Below are 18,425 nucleotides of genomic sequence, written 5' to 3' on the forward strand. Positions count from 1 at the left end.
CCCATACCATTCACTGAACAAACCTTCCATTTCCCACAGACTTCTGGTGCCATGTTTATTTAAAAAATCAAACTCTTATATATACCATGGTTTGTTTTGGGTCTCTTTTTCTGAGGATTGTCATCTGTGAATTTTTGTGCCAGTACCTGTGCTTTATCAGTAGCCCGTTTTCTCTACCAGTTGTTGACTGTGTGGCCTTGAGTGAGCTACTTCATATCTCTGTTCAAATGCATTTTCTGCATCTCTTGATATGATGATGTGATTTTTCTTTTTTTAGCTGCTGGTGTGATGATGTGTTGTTGATGTGACGGATTACGTTCATTGATTTTTGAATATTGGACCATCCTTGCATACCTGGGATAAATCCCGCTGCACTGTGGTGTATAATTCTTTTTATATATTGTTGGATTCAATTTGCTAACATTTTTTTTGAGGATTTTTGCATCTATGTTCATAAGAGACATTTGTCTGTGGTTCTCTTTTCTTGTAATGTCTTTGTCTGGTTTTGATATTACGGTAATGCTAACCTCATAGAATGAGTTAGGAAGAATTCTCTCTTCTTCTATCCTCTGAAAGAGATTGTAGAGAATTGGTATAATTTGTTTCTTAAACGTTTGGAAGAAGTCACCAGAGAACTCATCCAGGCCTTGTGCTTTCTGTTTTGGCAGGTTATTAGTTATTGATTCAATTTCCTTAATAGATATAGGCCTATTCACATTGTCTATTTCTTCTTGTGTGAGTTTGACAGATTATGTCTTTCAAGGAATAGGTCCATTTCATCTAGGTTATTAAATCTGTGAGCATAGAGTTATTCATAATATTCCTTTATTATCCTTTTAATGTTCATGGGAACTACAGTGATGTCAAAATCCAACACTCATTCATTATAAAAAACTCTCAGCAAACTCGGAATGGAAAGGAACTTCCTCAACTTGATAAAGAACATCTATTTAAAAACCCAACAGCTAACATCATACTTAATGGTAGGAAACTTGAAGCTTTCCCACTAAGATCAGGAACAAGGCAAGTATATCTCCTCTCACCACTGCTTTTTAGTATTGTACTGGGAGTCCTGGCTAGTGCAATAAGACAAGAAAAGGAAATAAAAGGTATACAAATTATGAAGGAAGAAATAAAACTGTCTTTGCTCACAGATGACATGATTACCTACGTAGAAAATCCAAAAGAATTGACCAAAAAAAGAAAGAAAAAAACCCTCCTGGAACTGAAAAGGCATTATAACAAGGCTGCAGGATACAAGGTTAATATACAAAAGTTGATTTATTTCCTATATACCAGCAATGAAAAAAAAGTGGAATCTAAAATTAAAAACACATTACCATCAAGAGAATGAGGAGACAGGCCATAGACTGGGAAAAAATATTTGCCAAAGTACACATCTGATAAAGGCTTTTGATAAAGTTATCAAAGAACTCTTAAAACACAACAATAAGAAAACAAACAACTCCACTGGCAACAAAAGCAAAAGTAGACAAGTGGGACTACATCAACCTAAAATGTTTCTGCACAGCACAGGAAACAATCAATGGTGAAAAGGCAACCCAAGAATTGGAGAAAATATTTGCAAACCATCTATCTGATAAGGGATTAATATCCAAAATGTATAAGGAACTCCTACAACTCAACAGCGAAAAGAAAAATTTTAAAAATGGGCAAAGGACTTGAATAGAAATTTCTCCAAAGACATACCAATGACCAACAGGTACATAAAAGGTGCTCAACATCACTAATCATCAGGGAAATGCAAACGAAAACTACAATGAGATATCACCTCACACCTGCTAGGATGGCTACTATCAAAAAGACAAAAGATAGGGCTGGCCCTGTGGCTTGGTGGTTAAGTGCGCGCGCTGCGATGCTGGTGGCCCGGGTTCGGATCCCGGGTGCACATCGAGGCACCACTTCTCCGTCCATCCTGAGACTGAGTCCCACATACAGCAACTAGAAGGATGTGCAGCTATGACATACAACTATCTACTGGGGCTTTGGGGGGAAAAAATAAAAATAAATAAAATCTTAAAAAAAAAAAAAAGACAAAAGATAATAAATATTGGCAAGGAAAAATTGGAACCCTCATACACTGCTGATGGAAACATAAAATGGCGCAGCCACTGTGGAAAAGAGGATGGAGCTTCCTCAAAAAACTAAAAAGCAGGGCCCAGTCTGGTGGTGCAAGCAGTTAAGTGCACACACTCCGCTGCGGCAGCCTGGGGTTTGCTGGTCGGATCCCAGGTGGACACTGACACACTGCTTGTCGAGCCATACTATGGTGGCGTCCCATGTAAAGTAGAGGAAGATGGGCACAGATGTTAGCTCAGGGCCAATCTTCCTCAGCGAAAAAAAAAAAAAAGAGGAGGATTGGCATCAGATGTTAGTTTAGGACTGATCTTCTTCACAAAAAAAAAAAAAACACACTAAAAAGCAGAACTCCCATAAGATCCAGCAATCCCATTTCCAGGTATTTAACCAAAAGAATAGAAATCAAATTATCAAAGAGATATGTGCAGTCCCATGTTTATTGCAGCATTATTCACAATAGCCAAGATGTGGAAACAATCTAAACGTCCATTGATGGATGAATAGATAAAGATAATGTGGTATATCCATACAATGGAATATTATTCAGCCTTAAAAAAGAAGGAAATCCTGCCAAATGTGACAACACGGCTGAACCTTGAGGACATTATGCTAAGTGAAATGTCAGTCACAGAAGGACAAATATTGCATGATTCCTCTTACAAGAAGTATCTAATATAGTCAAATTCGTTGAAACAGAGAGTAGAATGGTGATTGCCAGGGGCTGGGGGGAGGAGGAAATAGGGAGTTGTTCAAGGGGTATAAAATTTCAATTATGCAAGATGAATAAGTTCTGGAGATCTGCTGGAGATCAGAGCATCGTGCCTATAGTTAACAATATTGTATTGTATACTTAAAAAAAAAATTTTTTTTTTTGTGAGGAGATCAGGCCTGTGCTAACATGTGCCAATCCTCCTCTTTTTTGGCTTAGGAAGACTGGCCCTGGGCTAACACCCGTGCCCATCTTCCTCCACTTTACATGGGACGCTCCTACAGCATGGCTTGACAAGTAGTGTGTCTATGCGTGCCGGGGATCGGAGCCAGCAAACCCCAGGCTGCCACAGCGGAGCACGCGCACTTAACCGCTTGCGCCACCGGGCCTGCCCCTTAAAAATTTTTAAGAGGGTATATCTCATGTTAATTGTTCTTACTGTAATTAAAAAAAGAAAAAAGAAAACAAACAACCAGATTAAAAAATTGTCAAAAGACTTGAACAGACACTTCACCAAAGAAGATATACAGATGGCAAGTAAACATATGAAAAGATGTTCAACATCATATGTCGTTAAAGAGCTGCAAATTGGGCCGGCCCCGTGGCTTAGCGGTTAAGTGCGCGCGCTCCACTGCTGGCGGCCCGGGTTCGGATCCCCGGGGGCGCACTGACGCACCACTTCTCTGGCCATGCTGAGGCCGTGTCCCACATACAGCAACTAGAAGGATGTGCAACTATGACATACAAGTATCTACCGGGGCTTTGGGGGAAAAATAAATAAATAAAAAATTAAAAAAAAAAAAAAAGAGCTGCATATTGAAGCAATGAGATACCACTGCAACCTATTAAAATGGTCAAAATCTGGAGACGACAACACCAAATGCTGGTGAGGATGTGGAGCCACAGGAACTCTCATTCATTGCTGGTGAGAATGCAAAATGGTACAGCCACTGTGCAAGGCAGTTTGCCAGTGTCTTACAAAACTAAATATGCTTTTGCCACATGATCCAACAATTGTGTTCCTTGGTTTACAATCAAAGGAGTTAAAAACTTATCTCCACACGAAAACCTGCACACAAATGTTTATAGCAGCTTTATTTATAATTGCCAAAATTTGGAAGTAACTGAGATGACCTTCAGTAGATGAGTGTATAAATAAACCATGGTACATCCAGACAATAGAATATTATTCAGCACTAAGAAATGAAGTATCAAGCCATGAAAAGATATGGAAGAAACTTAAATGCATATTACCAAGGAAAGAAGCCAATCCAAAAAGGCTACAACATACTGTATGATTCCAACTATGTGACATTCTGGAAAAGGCAAAACTTGGAGATAGTAGAAAGATTAGTGACTGCCAGAAGTTGAGGGGGAAGGAGGGATGAAGAGGCAGAGCATAGAGGATTTTTAGGGCAGTGAAACTATTCTGTATGATACTACAATGGTGGATATATGTCATTATACATTTGTCAAAACCATAGAATGTACAACACTAAGAGTGAACCCTGATGTAAACTATGGATTTTGGGTGATTATGATGTGTCAATGTATGTTCATGGATTGTAACAAATGTACCACTCTTATGGGGGATGTTGATAGTGGGGGAGGCTGTGCATGTGTGGGGGCAGGGGGTTACGGGAAATCTCTGTGCTTTCTGCTCAATTTTGCTGTGAACCTAAAACTGCTCTAAAAAATAATTTATTAATGTGAAAAAACCTAAAGAACAATTTCATACCAATAAATACAGGAACATAGTCAAAATGGATACATTTCTAGAAAAATATAAAAATGTCAAAACTGGCATAAGAAAAATAAATAAACTTTAGTAGATCAATAGCCAATAAAAAAATTGATATGATAATCAAAAAATTTCCATCCTCAGGGGCTGGCCCAGTGGCATAGTGGTGAAGTGCACGTGCCCCACTGCAGAGGCCCCAGGATTCGCAGGTTCAGATCCCGGGGCGCGCACTGACACATGGCTTGTCAAGCCATGCTGTGGCGGTGTCCCATATAAAGTAGAGGAAGATGGGCACGGATGTTAGCCCAGGGCCAGTCTTCCTCAGCAAAAAGAGGAGGATTGGCAACGGATGTTAGCTCAGGGCTGATCTTCCTCACAGGAAAAACAAGAAAAAAAATTTCCATCCTCAAAGCCTCAAGCCAAATGGTTAACGATAAATTTCACCAAACTTTCCAGGAATAATTATTCACCTGTCTTACACCAGCAATTCCAGCCATTTGGAAAAATATAAAATTAGATCCATAGCTGACATCATACACCAGAATAAACTTCAAACACACCAGAGATCTAAAGGTAAAAAAAAAATATATATATATATATATATATATAAGTATTAAGGAAAATATGAGTGAATTCTTTTTACAATATGTGTGAGGAAACTCTTCCTAACTATGATTGAAAATCTAGAAAAAATAAGTGATTGATAATTTGACTCTTCAAAAAATGCTTCTGCTTTGCAAAAATGAAAAACAGGGAGAAAATATTAGTGACTTACTTTGCAGATAAAGGATTAACATCCTTAATACATAAAGAGCTCTTTAAAATTCCAGGGAAAACCTTTCCTTTCTGCAATGTGCATCTGCAAGATGGTAATGCAGATTTCCAAGAAAAGTTGAGGGGAAATAAAAAGATGAAAACTCAACAGAAAAATGGGCAAAAGACATGAACTGAAAATGCACACAGAAAGAGGTATACGAATGGACTGTAAATATACGAAAAGATGTTCAACTTTACTTATAAGAAAGAGAAATGGAAATTAAAACTACGCTGAGGTACCATTTCTCACCTTTCAGGTAGGCAGAACTCCAAAGACTTGACAACCCCCTGTTGGCAGCTTCCAGTGGCCCCTTCCTCCATCCTCAAAGCTCATCACTGCCATCTCCGCTTCTGTGTTCTCATGTTCTGTGGTCAGATCTCGCCCTGATGCCCTCCTTACGAGGACCATCTCAAGATCCTTAATGTAATCACATCTGCAAAGTCTCTTCTGTCATATAAGGTACCGCTCACAGGCTCCGGAGGTTAGGACCTGGCCATCTTTGGGGGCTGTTATCAGTCTCCCACACCCACTACTATCCACGCTAGAACTGAAATCGGGGTCAGGGATCAGAATATGTCATAGAGACTGCTAATTCTCTACCTTGAGCTGTTTCCCCTGATTTTACCTGGGCACTGTGGTGTACTCAAAAAATGGGATGTTACACAGCAGATAAAATGCAGGAACTAGATCTACAAATATCAATACATATAAATCTTGAAAACATAATTTTGCATGAAAAAGGCGAGTTGCAGAAGGATGGATAAAATATGAGATTATAAACATTAATTAATGGGCCGGCCCAGTGGCTTAGCGGTTAAGTGCACATGCTCTGCTACTGGCGGTCCGGGTTTGGATCCCAGGCGCACACCGCCTCACTGCTTCTCTGGCTATGCTGAGGCCGCGTCCCACATACAGCAACTAGAAGGATGTGCAACTATGACGTACAGCTATCTACTGGGGCTTGGGGGGAAAGAAAGGGAGGAGGATTGGCAATAGATGTTAGCTCAGAGCCAGTCTTCCTCAGCAAAAGGAGGAGGATTAGCATGGATGTTAGCTCAGGGCTGATCTGCCTCACAAAAATTAAATAAATAAATAAATAAACAAACAAATAAATAAATAAATAAATAAACATTAATTAAAAAAACACAGGTGCCGGCCCAGTGGTGTAGTAGTTAAGTTCTGCCACTCTGCCTTGGCGGCCCAGGTTCACGGGTTCAGATCCCGGCCGTGGACCTACACATGGCTCATCAAGCCATGCTGTGGTGGTGTCCCACATACAAAATAGAGGGAGACTGGCACAGACATTAGCTCAGGGACAATCTTCCTCAAGCAAAAAGAGGAAAATTGGCAACAGACGTTAGCTCAGGGTGAATCTCCCTCACCAAAAAACAAAAACAAAAGACAAAAAAACCCCCACAAAATGAATGCCATTTGTGCATGACAGCAAATGAGATAGGGGAGGTGCAAATGCAGGCTTCAACTCTATGTATCAGATTTTATTTATTTTTAAAACAAACCTAAAGCACATCTGCAGAAATGTCAACACCTCTTAAATCTGGTTGTGGGGGGCAGGTTTGTTATACTTTTCTGTGGAATTAGAAATATCTCATGATGAATTTTTTAAATATTGACAGAAGTGAGAAAGTGGAGACAAAAAGAAAAATAAGAACCCTCTTTTACTATAGAGCTTTGTTTTATCTAATTAAAATTGCATATCAGGCCAGCCCCGTGGCTTAGCGGTTAAGTGCGTGCGCTCCGCTGCTGGTGGCCCGGGTTCGGATCCCAGGCGCGCACCGACACACCGCTTCTCCAGCCGTGCTGAGGCCGCGTCCCACATGCAGCAACTGGAAGGATGTGCAGCTATGACATACAACTATCTACTGGGGCTTTGGGGGGGGAAAAAACTGCATATTGAAGACTCTGGTGCTCGAATTAGCCTCAAGATTTGTTCAGTGTTGTTTAACTAAGTCATTTAGAAAAAGTCTTAGTGTGAGAATTAATTCAATATTGTACTAGTTGATGTAAATGTATTGACAGTAAAGGTTATTAAGCTTCTTTCTAAAGGGAAATCTCAGTGGAAAATAATCATTTAGAATGAATAGTTCCACTTGCTCTCTTGTGGCTTCAGGAAAGGTTTTTTTATTGTGGTAAAATATGTATAACAAAAATTTGCCATTTTAACCATCTTTTAGAATTATTTTATTGAGGTCACATTGGTTATAAAATTGTGTAAATTTCAGGGGTACATTATTATATTTCAGCTTCTGTACTGACTGCATCATGCTCACCACCAATAGTCTTGTTTTTATCCATCACCATATGTATATGCCCTTTCATTTCAACCATTTTTAAGTGTACAATTCAATGGCATTAAATACATTGAAAACGTTTAACCATCATCACTATCTATTTCCAACATTGTCATCACCCCAAACAGAAACTCTGCACCCCTTACCCAATCACTCCTTATTCCAGCCCTTGGCAGCCTCTAATCTACTTTCCACCTCTATGAATTGGCCTGTTCTGGATATTTCATATAAGTGGAGTCATACAATATATGTCCTCTTGTGTCTGGCTTCTTTCACTGAGTATGATGTTTCCAAGGTTCATCCATGTTGTGGCATGTGTCAGAACCTCATTCCTTTTTCAGGCTGAATAATATTCCGTTATACGACTACACCACATGGTGTTTATCCATTCACAGCTGATGGACACGGGTTGTTTCCACCTTTCGCCTCTTGTGAATAACGTCGCTGTGAACATTCGACTACAAGTATCTGTCGGAGTCCCTCTTTCCAAATCTTTTGGGCAGATACTTAGGAGAGCAGTTGCTGGGTCATAAGATAATTCTGCGCTTAATTTTTTGAGGAAGCGACAAATGGTTTTAGCAGCTGCACCATTTACATTCCCACCAACAGGGCACAAGGTTCTGATTTCTCCACATCTTTGCCAATACTTGCCATTTTCCTTTTTATTTTTACTGTGATTATGATTATTATGGCCATCCTAGCAGGTGTGAAGTGGCATAAGTTTGTTTTTAATAAAGCGATCTCTGACAGACTTTTTTTTCTGAAACAGAAATACAAAGTAAAGTTTTTTTCCTTTGTTGTGTTGATCATTATACACCATAAGAGAAAAGGGTGACGGGGTCTGGGGGGTTTTTCCTACTTCCCTTTCCGTCTCCTCCCTCCTTCTCCTTGGGAGATAAGGAAGCCCACTTGTAAGTCCAGGGGGATGACCCAGCAGGGTGGGGAGAGAGATGGTGCTGCTGAGGGGTCCACGTGGAAGGGGCAGAGTCTTCTTGGGGGTGGGGCGCAAAGCCCAAGTGGAGGGTCAGCCTTCCACGGGAGGAGGGCATTAGAAGGGGCAGATACCGGCAGGCTGGTAGATTTCGGGGTGGGAAAAGAAGGGCTTCTGCTCTCTCAAAGAAATCCCTTGGGAGGACCCGGCCTGAGAGTGAGTCAGGGAGGGGAGCATAGAAGCGAGGGGAGAAAGTTTAAAAGGGGCGTCTTGGGGGTGGGAAATGGAGCCAGTCAGAGAAATGTGAACAAATGTCGAGGGCCTCCTCCGAGGTTTGCTCAGTCGTCTGATTTTTCCAGCAGTTCAGCGCACAGGGCAGAGGGGCGGGGTCTTGCCCGCTGCGGAAGATGAGCGAGCTGAGCAGGGAGAGGGAGAGCCAGGCGAGAGCACAGAATGGGGGACGGCGCCCGACCCACCACCATCGTTGGGGTGGAGGACCACGTGCTCTCCCCCTTCCCCTCCTCTCCAGCTTCCTCGGAGTTGGGCGTCCCTCCTCTAACCGGAAGTCAGCATGGCCCCTCCCCATTTCCCATCCTACCCCCACTATTGCTTATTTCCTGTCACCTGCACCTTCATCCTCTCCCCTGCACTGCCTCCCCCATCAATGTTCACACCCCGTGGACACTCTCCTGATATCAAAGAAAGAAAAGCCCTCCTTGAGCCTCACGCCCCGTCCAGCTGGCCTGTCTTGAGCCTCCACTCTCCACCCCCACTCCTTCCCTCCCTCATCAGCGCCCCGCAGTGGGGCTTCCACCACCCCCACTTCCAGGAAACTCCCCTGGCCGAGGTCAGCGACTTCCCTACCGGGACATCCACTGGCCTTTGCCGTCCCCACCGCACTTGACCTCTCGTGCACGGTTAAGACGGTTAACACGACTGACGGCTCCTCCTCCTGCCCTTGATTCCCGTGCAGCCGCCACTCCTGGTTTTCCTCCTGCCTCCCCGGCGTCTTCCTAGTCTCCTTCACGTGCTCCTCGGGCTGCACCGCCCGCCTTGATTTTGGATAACAATCCTTTATCAGACGTGTCTTTTGCAAATATTTTCTCCCAGTCTGTGGCTTGCCAACATTCCCTAGGTGAGGTGGGGCCACTGAGTCGAGTCGAAAAAGAATTTTCGGACACGAGGCGCTCGTTCCTCCTTGCACCTTTATTTTGTGTTCAGCATGGGGACAGGACCCATGGGCAGTAAAGAGCTGCTTGGAAGTGTCTGTGTGGGGCCATTATATACGATTTTAGCTATTTTACTATTCTATAGAAGCGTCAAAGGAAAAAGTATTAGGTGGTCTGGTTAGTCTCAAAGATTAGGGCCTGGGGCAGATGAATGAGATGTGTCCTTGCATTCCAAGGTCCTGTATGCCTCAAGGAACACAGAGGCAGGAGATTAAAGTCATCGATCTCCTCCTGAGGTAAATTCCTTTGCTCCCAGCCAGAGGCGATTGAGTTAGTAGGGGCTAGTGAGACTGAGTGGAGTTCTCATGGAAACTGTAAAACGAGTCATAAGCAAGGTTTCGTCCACCACATCATAAGGATCTACCTAGACTTTTTTCTCTTCTCACTTCCCACCCTGTCCCAGGCTTTGCGCCCCCGCTCCTCCAGGCCGCCGTGTATTTCTCTCTGGTTTAAACGCTCAGCTTCCTAATTCGCCTCCCCAAACCTTGTCTCCTACGATCCCCACGTTTTGAACCAGAATGGACGTCCAGCAGTGGTTCTCAGCCCAGCCTGCACCAGAATCACCTGGAGGACTTGTTAAAACCCAGCAGCTGGGCGCCCCCCGCCCCCCAGGGTTTCAGCTCCAGGAGGTCTGGAGTGCGACCCGAGAATCTGCATCCCTAACTGGTACTCAGGTGATGTTGATCTGCCGGCCCCGGGGCCATGCGCCAGAACCACTGTATCCAAACACTGATCTGATCACCTTATTCTCCTTCACAACTCTTCCAAGCCTCCACTGCCCTCAAGGGAAGTCCAAGCTCTTAGCTCGGCATTGAAAGCCATCTGGCCCCTTACCCCCTCAGCACTATGCCTTCTGCCTAGAATGCCTCTCATCCCACTACTGCGGGTCCTGTAACGCTCTGCCCAGATGTCACGACCGCTCTGTTATCAGTGCTCATCACACACTCCTGGCTCACCCACCGCATAGAGAGCGCCTTGAAGATGACATTTTAGGGATGTCTCTCTATCCCTGGAGCCCAGCACAGGGTTTAACACGGTGCTCATTAATTTTTGTTGAATGAATGAATGAAGATAATTATTTTCAAGCTTTGTTTTTATTTTATTTTACTTTTTATTTTATTTTATTTTATATTTTATTAAGTCCAAAAGAAATTTTTATTTGGAAGGCCAATTATAAAACAGTCAGACTTTCTGATTAGATCAGGCTCGGGTCTATAGTCTGTAAATCTGGCCTTCACTCTGCCCCCTGGTGGTAGTCCCAATCCCAGCAGGAAAACGAGGGGACTATTTAAGGTATTTCCGGGAACCGGAGAGTGACAACGGAGGTCTCATTTGCATACCCACAATGCATTGCACACAGGACAATTTCTGACTTAAAAATGACTAGATTCTCATTTTTTTCCGAACTATTTTTTCCCAAAAATAACACTGCTCTCACAGAATTGTCTGGGGAAAAGACAGAAGTCACTAGTTCTTTCGGGTAAATAGTCGCCATTATAGAGTTAGGGGTAACAGTTACCCGAGGAATGTGTGCGAGGAAGATTGCTCATACTCTGGTTTCTCTTCAGATCGCATAAATCTTTCGCCTTTTACTAAAGATTTCCGTGGAGAGGAACAATTCTGAGTTTTTAACCAATTTTTTGAGGCCTTGCATCTCGCAAGGCTAATAATGGTGTTTAACAATAGACTTACTTTTCGGTGGTTTGGCGTTTTTATAGTTTGTCGTACTTACTGTGTTCTGTGACGTGATGGTGTTTGTCTCGTTGACGTGGGGTTTTTTTTTCTGTGCTGGTGTTTTTTTCTTTTTTTTTTGTATGTTGTGTCTAAGGCTGATGGCTCGCTAAAGAAAAGACTACGTTTCTGGGAGTCGGTTTTTTTCTCAGATCCGCTTCCCACGCCTGTGTTACCTGCTTTCTATCGCTCTTGACGACAATATCAGGGTACTGCTTTCATCACCAGTTTGGCTTCTGGCGCCAAGCTCTCTCCTGGGACAGAATAGGTTTGTCTGATGCAGGAGTGTAGGTTTACACGATGGAAAGAATCGTGGGCGATGCTCCACACTGCTTCCGGCCCCCGCCTCTCTGATATGGAAGCAGGCTGCCCACGGAGGGCGTCTCTGCCCAGCATTCCCACCTTCGGGGCAGTGTGGGGCGAGCACCTTGTCCTCCAACCCCGACGCAGAGCCGGGAAGGACGGGCCAGCTCGGAGGGGGCGCCCCTGCAGCCGCCGAGACGCCCTGTGCAAACCCAAGCCCTACTTGCTGAGCCACAACACAGTTAGAGGAAACTAGAACTTCATCGGGAAGTCTCCGAGTCTGTTGCTCCCAAAATGTTCGCAGCTGGGGACCACCTAGCCCCAAGCTGCGCTGCTCCCGGGCCTCGCGCGGGCCTGGCACAGATATTGCTAAATATAGACCACCCGGTTACCCTGGGTTTGCTAGGCTTCAGATAAAACTTTTTTAAAGACTCTTGGGCAGATCTATTCACAAACACTTTTCAAGGCAGTCAGTGTCAGGCAAGTCCCAGCACCTTTCTGGCTCCGGCTCTAAGTGTTGCACTTCCTGTAAGTTTTGACTGCTTTTTAAAATAACTTTAAAAAATTGATGTATAATTGGCTGCTTTTTATATATTTATAAATATTACTGTTTTTTCTGATGAGGTAATTTAGCTTTAAAACTAGAACTGGATCGTTTGTTAAAAAGAGGAAATTTGAGAAAGACATTGGATTTGATGCGACTCAAGAGGAAGTCAATTTTTTAGCCAATCCCATTGGGCAGAACTTAGCTGCGTGATGACGCGTAGCTGCAAGGTAGGCTGGGAAATGTAGTCTTTCCTCCAGGCAACCGTGAGGACTGTTAACGGTGCGAGATCCAGGAGGGAGAGATTGCGTACCGGGGGAGACGACTTGCAGTGTCCGTCCCAGTAAAGGAGGGAGGGAATCCATCCCGAAGTTCCCTCTCGGCTGCATTTCTCGGCCCCCCAGGATCCTCGCTGTGGCCAGCTGTCCCATCCCTGTGCAGGGCGCCTGGCCAAGGCTGGAACGGCAGCTGTGGGATAACCGCTTCCCAGGGCCTTTTGATGTTTTCCTGTGTAGATAACCATGACCCCAGGCTCAGGGAGCCTGAGGCCACCCCACGGTCCAGCCTGGCTCCATTGGTCCCGCACCCTGTGCAAGCCCTCGGAGGGTAATGTTCCTCTCCTTCCCCCAGGCAAGCTGCTCCTCGGTGACCAGCTCCGGTCGGTCAGAATTAAATGCTGGTGGCCGGTCCTTTCTCCCAGCTCTGAGGGCTGGGCGTGTATCTGAAGCAGAGGTTTTTAACTTGTTTATTCACCTTGGCAAACTGGTGACGCAAAAAAAAAAACAACCCAGGGTAATGAGCATGCCAAGCCCCCAGAGTAGTCTCCAAATACCATTCCCGTTCAAGGGAAGCGGGCTCCGGGAGAAACGGCTGACTCCAGGCCACAGCTGGGGACTACACCCCCTTGAAGAGGCTCCTGAGAGCCAAAGGTGGTATCATTGGACCATCAAGAAGATTCGTAAATTCAAAGGATCAAAACACATCAACTATGTTTAAATCTATGAGTTCATAAAAGTAATAAAACTAAACTAAACTAACTGGTCAGTGTGATGGTTAATTTTTGTTTTTCATCTTGACTGGGCTAAGGGATGCCCGGATAGCTGGTCAAACATTATTTCTGGGTGTGTCTGTGAGGGTGTTTCTGAAAGCATTTGAATAGGTAGACTGAGTAAAGAAGATGGCCCTCACCGAAGTGGGTAGGCATCATCTGATCCGTTGAAGGCCTGAATAGAGCAAAAAGGTAGAGAAAGGGCAAATTTGCTCTTTTTTTGCTTGAGCTGGGACATCCATCTTCTCCTGCCCTCAGACATCAGCACCCCCAGGTTCTCAGCTCTTCCGGCTCAGGCTGAATTACACCACCGGCTTTCCTGGGTCTCCAGCCTGCAGATGGTAGATGGTGGGACTTCTCGGCCTCCATAATCTCATGAGCCAATTCCCATAATCTCCTCTTATCTCTCTCTCTATATATATATATCCTATTGATTCTGTTTCTTTGGAGAACTCTGCCTAATACAGTCACATTACAGGAGGCTAGAGACAAGTTCATTATTTTGAAAACTGGTAAGTAAAGAAAAAGAATCAAGCATTTATCCTGCTTTTCTTATACAAACTGTACCACTTGGTGACCAAATAATAGGTGAGAGGGAAGCTTCTCATTACAGAAGAATTCTAGCTAAAAAATGAAAAAGGAATGATAGAATTAAAATGTCACCATTTTGTTACCCCTAATGCACTAAGAGATCTAGACATGAGCTGCTAACATCACAGAAAGAGAGAGAACTAGATATTGTATGCCTCCAGATGAAAAAACACACTACTCCTGTGAAGTAGTCTTGCCAGGAAAAATCAAACTTGAATTTGATCAAGCCTCTAGGGCTGACTCCCAGTTTACAGACGTGCAGAGCACAGGGGCGCTTATCAGCCACACCAAGAGGATGGAGGCAATCAGTGAAGTCCTGGCTTCGGGGAACACGTGATGACAAACCACCAGATTTCTTCAACAGATAAATTGCAAGAAAAAAAAGAGAGATAAAAAGGAAACCTATAGATTGAAAGAGACTTAAAAGACATATCAACTCACCTCACTGTGCAGAACTTATTGGGATCCTGGTTAAACAACTACTATTTTAAAAATTTATTACAGGGGGCCGGCCCTGTGGTTTAGCGGTTAAGTGCACGCGCTCCGCTACTGGCGGCCCGGGTTTGGATCCTGGGCGCGCACCCATGCACCGCTTGTTGGGCCATGCTGAGGCCGCGTCCCACATACAGCAACTAGAAGGATGTGCATCTATGACGTACAACTATCCACTGGGGCTTTGGGGAAAAAAAGGAGGAGGATTGGCAATAGATGTTAGCTCACAGCTAGTCTTCCTCAGCAAAAAGAGGAGGATTGGCATGGATGTTAGCTCAGGGCTGATCTTCCTCACACACACACAAAAATTTATTACATTTAAGAGACATCTTCATTTTTTAACCTGACTTGATATTTGATGATATTAAGGAAATATCGTTATTTTTTGATATCTATTATCATATTGTGGATATGTTTTTTTCTTACCTCCTTATATTTTGGAAGTACATACAGAAATATCTACAGATGAAATGATATTATGTCTTGGATTTGCTTCAAAATAATGTGAGTGCAAAAAAAAAAAACCCTCCAAAAAAAAAAACAAAAATAAAATTTTGTTCATGAAAAAAATAATGTGAGTGGGAGAGAAGTGGTTGATGGTTGTTGGGACTCAGTGACGGGCACATGGAGTTTCATTACATTATTAGGTCTACTTTTGTGTCTATAAAACATGATCCATAATTTAAAAGTTTTAAATATATTTTAAAAACAAATTTGTGATTGGCAACATATGTGCTTCTTTATTAATGGATTAAATGTTGGGATCTAGTGGCAAGTCTAATGACCACCACGTGGCCAAAGCCGTGTTGAACATGAGCGGTGTATCAAGACCTCTACAACACTGTCACCTGCCGTGAACATCTGTGATTTCTACTTGTGACAATGACACAAATGCCAAAGTGAATCGTGGAAGGAAATGCTAAATTTCAGTTAGAGGTTAATGATAATAAAGATGTTTTTCAACCCAAGTTTGCAGATCCCCTGCATTCTGTCCGTGGGCCCTGGTTTAGAAGCCCTGATCTGCATTCCTTTGCCTCCAGGTGTACGATACAAAGGATTCCCCTTGTGTGGGTAGAAGGTTTAAATTCATCAAAGCACATTCATACACAGTCATTTATTTCGTGGGACTCCTCACCACCTTGTGATGTTGGAAGGTGTTATTAGACCCATTTTACAGGTGGGAACCTTGAGTATTAATTCATCACTCACTAGTTTGAGGTTACACAATGATAACGACGGAGCTGGACGTGCTGCCCAGGTCCCCTGACTCCCAGCCCCGAGCTCACTCTTACATCCAGCTCCCTTCCCAGAAATGCTGCTTAGTTACGTTCCCCAAAGCTTTATTCTGAAAGAAGCCACAGCCTTTCTCATGAGCTCACCCGTCCTGTTTTGTCATCTCTCAGGATGCCCGCTGAGGGGTCACGTTGACTCCTGCGGTGCTTGCGGGCTTCCCGGAGCTATGATTTGTGTGGCTCTCCTTCACATATCAGCAGAGGTGAGAATTGACCTGCCACTGGGTGCCTGTCCTGCAAGGCCCTGAGTGAGCTCCCTGTGACCTTTGGCAGGTCACTCTCTTTCACTGGGTGTCAGTTTCTACTTTTGTAAAACGGTGATAAACTGTCCTCCCTTGGTTTTGGGGGAGGCTGTCAAGATTGGCTAAAATGATGACAGTGACCAGCAGGGAGGAAGAGATGTGTCTGTGGGAGGAATTATTACCTCTAATGCTATCATTGCCATGACTTAGGGCCAGAGCCCACCCACCCTCTGCCTTCAGAGGTCAATGATATGGATCCACAAACCCCAACCCTCTAACCTTGTCGCCCACTTCTTCCCTTCATGGATTCCACACTCCAGACAAACTGAAGTACTACCGCCCCCTTGCCCCCCTTAACTCTCCTACCTCTGTACGCTGGCTCACGCTCTGCCCACTGCCTTAGCCTGGCTGACACCCGTCACCCTCGAGGTTCCAGCTGGCAGGTTTCTGCTTCCTCCAGGAAGCCATACCTGGCCCTCCAGCGGAGGTTAGAGGTGCCAGCCCCATGCTCCCCCAGCCCCGATCGCTGTATAACTGTCCTATTTCTTATCCATCTGTCTCCCCTTTGGACTGTGCATTCCACGAGGTCAGGCACTGTGTCTGGGTTGTTCCCCCTTCCCAGTCAAAAAGATTACTAAAGGGGATTTGGTCAAATACAGGGGCTGAGAACCCACATCGGGGAAATGGGCTTGGAGGTAAGTACAGTCCACCATGTGTTCTGCCTGTCTCTTCAGAGGCTCCGCAAGCCTGCCCTGCCCAGAGAGACACCTGGATGAAAAAGCAACAACGTCTTCGCCCAGAAGAAATTGATACAGCTTCCAGGCAAATAGGCAAGTGGCTATTTCCAAAACGTGTCCACCATGACTTGGGCTAGGAGTAGGAGCATCTAGTTTTGAAGCTGGACCGACCTGGGAACATATCCCAGACTCCACAAATTGTGTGACTTGGGCCTAGTGCTCTATCGTCTCAGAGCCCCCACTTTCCTCATCTGTAAAATGGGAATGAAACTTACCTTGCAGGGTATACTGAAGACCTGCGATTTGCTGCCAAGCATCTATTCCTCCTCCCTCTTGATAAGAGCACCCCAAATTCCTTTGGGGAACCACCTCCTCCTATTATTCTATGTTCAGTGGTTTGAGATTGGCCCTATGCCCAGCTCTGAGGAGGTGGCCTGGCTGGCCTAACCTAATTAACATATCCCTTGCACCCTGACCAGAGTGATTGGCTCAGGGATGGGCTGTCCAGTGGGAGGTGAACTTCAGCACTTTGGCTAGGAGCACTGGGAATCAGACCCCACTGGCCTTGTGAGGAGGGCATCAGGCTCGTGATAACTGTGGCCATTTTTTTACCACAAGGGTAGCCAATCTGAAGATGGAAGCCAATCTACAGGAAGCAAAGCTAAGAGATGGATCCTACTGAAGTCACTTGAGTCCTAGATCAAGCCATTCCTGAAGCTGATACTGGGCTATACGGTTAAACGAACCAGTACTTTTCCTTTTGTTTAAGCCACTTATAATGAAGTTTTCTGTCACTTGCAACCTCAAAAGTCTTCATTGAAACACAAGGATTAAATGACATAATGCATACAAATGCAATTCAATGAGCATTCTTTGAACATCTTACCCTGCGCCAAGCATTATGCTAGTTTCTGGTCATCCAGAGGTGAAAAGACAGATACAGCCACTGCCTCACGGAACTGAAGCTAGTGGGGAAGTGCCAAGCACAGAGCAGATGTTCATCAAATGTAACCTTTCCCCCTTTGTCACCCAAGGACCAGAGGCATGGCCTGCTAGAAGATTCCCGCTGAACATTTACCGAACCAAATGATTTATCCGAAGCTTCCATGGCCCGAAGTCTAGAACAGAGGCTCCCAGGAACCAGGAGTGTCACTGTAGGGAGCTTGCTCAGGGTGAGGCTGTTTGCTCGGCCAGCGCCCAGCAGCTGTAATGACCCAACCTCCCGGAACCTCCCTTCTGTAGGGAGGACAACCGCCCCACAGAGAGTGGGGTGACCACCCAATCGCCAGACCCCTAACCAGACTCAGAAGCTCAGACCACTGCTGCTTCTTAGGGAGGGGTCCCTGAAAACAAGACCCCAAAGCGCAGGTTGTCTTGGTCTTAAGGTTTTTATAGTCAGGCATCCTTTCGAGAATCTGAGGAGAGCTACAGAACCTGTCCTCATGGGGAAAAAAACAAGTACATGCATTTTGCAATTCCAGTGGGTCACAGGTCCCTTGAAGCCAGATTACGAACACAAGCAAGAAAAGCTCTAGGGTTCCTTCTTCATCTGAGACCCTGTGAATCTCTGTATTCGTGGTTTGTTATCACCCCTGAAAAGTTCCATGCC

General features: G+C 44.6%; 1 non-coding gene across 1 annotated transcript; it reads left to right on the top strand.

Annotated features, from left to right (window-relative positions):
• Positions 1-11,384: 11,384 nt before the first annotated feature.
• Positions 11,385-11,501, top strand: LOC131413255 (U5 spliceosomal RNA). Its single transcript, XR_009221919.1, has one exon. It is a non-coding gene; the product is annotated as a U5 spliceosomal RNA (small nuclear RNA).
• The last annotated feature ends 6,924 nt before the right edge of the window (positions 11,502-18,425 follow it).

The sequence above is a fragment of the Diceros bicornis genome, chromosome 13, assembly GCF_020826845.1.
Source record: "Diceros bicornis minor isolate mBicDic1 chromosome 13, mDicBic1.mat.cur, whole genome shotgun sequence".
In the NCBI taxonomy this organism is placed as follows: domain Eukaryota; kingdom Metazoa; phylum Chordata; class Mammalia; order Perissodactyla; family Rhinocerotidae; genus Diceros; species Diceros bicornis.